A 2,118-nucleotide genomic window follows, 5' to 3' on the forward strand; every position below is an offset into this window, starting at 1 on the left:
AATATTTCTGAGCATTGTTCCCTTACAATTTATCTTGGAAAATGCTTCTCATAGATACAATAGCAAATCATTATCTAATTTTAATATATCAAATAGCTCTTCTCTTCTTTGTGTTGATTATTGTTGATGAATTGGCAATGACTGCCTTCCTCTGATGGGTTTGCAATTCTTTCTTTCTTTTTTTATTTATGAATAGTTTGAAATTATTAGTAATTTTCTTTAAAGAAAAGTATAAATTAAGCAAACCCTTATTATCAAAATATTTATATATTTTGTACAAATAGGATTAACCTATCTTTTTGTCTTTTTTTTCTTAGTGATTTAGACTAGAATAGGCATTCATACATAAGAGTATCTCTGGTTTTGGGTATTGCAGTAAGACATACATATTCTTTGTTACCTTTCATAATTTAAGGGGTGAATATCATCATAGACATATTTCAGGATGAGGTATAAGATTATCTAATTATCTTACAAAAGCATTTAAGTTTTATATGCATATTATTCTCATTAACTTGTTTATTAAGCATAAGGAGTTTAGATTAACCATTTTTAGTTAAAATGTATAAGTTAACCAGATATAACTTATCATGACTATATTTATTTTAAAGATTCTATTCTCTATTGCACATGTACAAGTAATGAAAATTCATTAGACAAATATCAGTTTTGATTTCTCTTTCATTTAATCAAATAAAAATATTAAGTTAATGTCAATGATGATTCTCATTTTACTTCTTGTTTATCTATATTATTAAAATTAATAATTTATACACTTAGTTAGATAACAAGCCTTTTAATTTATTCCTTTTTAGTAGTTCAATGTAGTCAAGGGAACGTGATCATATAGAGGTTTTTCAATGCCTCGTTATCTTTCATGCATTCTCTTCTCTGTTATTATTATTTATCAAGGCTAAATCCGTTCTAGTTATCATGATATTCAAATGTATTTAAGTTTTGCACAAGATAATTATTTTTGGTTAATTTTATGTTAATAAACTTTTATTCATGCTCTGTCAATACATTTTGATAAATTTGGATATTTTACTAATAGAATTTTTTGTTACATATGAATAAGTTGTTGCAAAAGGTAACTCATCTTCTTGTTTTGATTAATGGTCATTTCTGCTTCTATCCCTATTTATATTGTAGGTATTAATCATAATTACTAGGTGGTTAGTTATTAATTAGTTTTATTTAATAATGATTATCCATATAACCTACAAATTATTAAAATCATTGATATTTCTTTTTATATTTATAATTCAATTTATATTATAAAATATCAAAGATTGAAAAGTATAACATTTACATAATTTTTTGTTTATACTTTTTTGAAATTTTTTAAAATATTACACCGAATATAAATATAACATAATTAATTTATAGTATTTTATACTTTTTGAGTAATTGTATGGCATATTTTAATTATATTTATATGTATTTTCAACATAAATAATTTACTTTGTGAAATGAATGAAAAGTAGAGGGGATAAAGGGAGATGGGATAGTATTTATTGTACTATTTTAATTTAAATGGAGCATCGTGGATATTATATTTTCTATTAATTATTTTTTACATTTGCACGGTAATATATTTACTAATTAGAAAAGGATTCATCAATTTTATTATATGCTTTTTCTATGCCTCTAAGCTATGACGAAATAATGAGCTTAATATTTTTTGAATTTATGGTCCCAGCAATTATAATATTCAAGATGGTGTTTGCGCAAGTTTATTAATGTTCTAATCTTATTGGGAATTCATAGGTTATTAATATTCTTTATTAAAATAATTAATATGTTGTGTGCATTGGTTTATTGATTATCGATAAAAGTCGACAAAAATGAAGTTATGGGGTTAATTTTGCATTTTGTTTGGTATGAAAAAAATTATAAATGGGTTCAATGAAGAACAAAACCCCTCCTTGTGGGAACAAAAAAGCAATAAATTTTAGAATTAATTATATTTAAACTCTTCTCAAAATGTGAAATTATTCTTTGAAAATTTTAATATATATTACACCGAATAAACATATAGCATAATTAATTTATAGTATTTTATATTTTTTGAGTAACTATATGGCATATTTTAATTATATTTATATGTATTTTTAA

This window comes from Sesamum indicum, linkage group LG9 (assembly GCF_026168435.1).
Source record: "Sesamum indicum cultivar Baizhima isolate 11 linkage group LG9, ASM2616843v1, whole genome shotgun sequence".
In the NCBI taxonomy this organism is placed as follows: Eukaryota; Viridiplantae; Streptophyta; class Magnoliopsida; order Lamiales; family Pedaliaceae; genus Sesamum; species Sesamum indicum.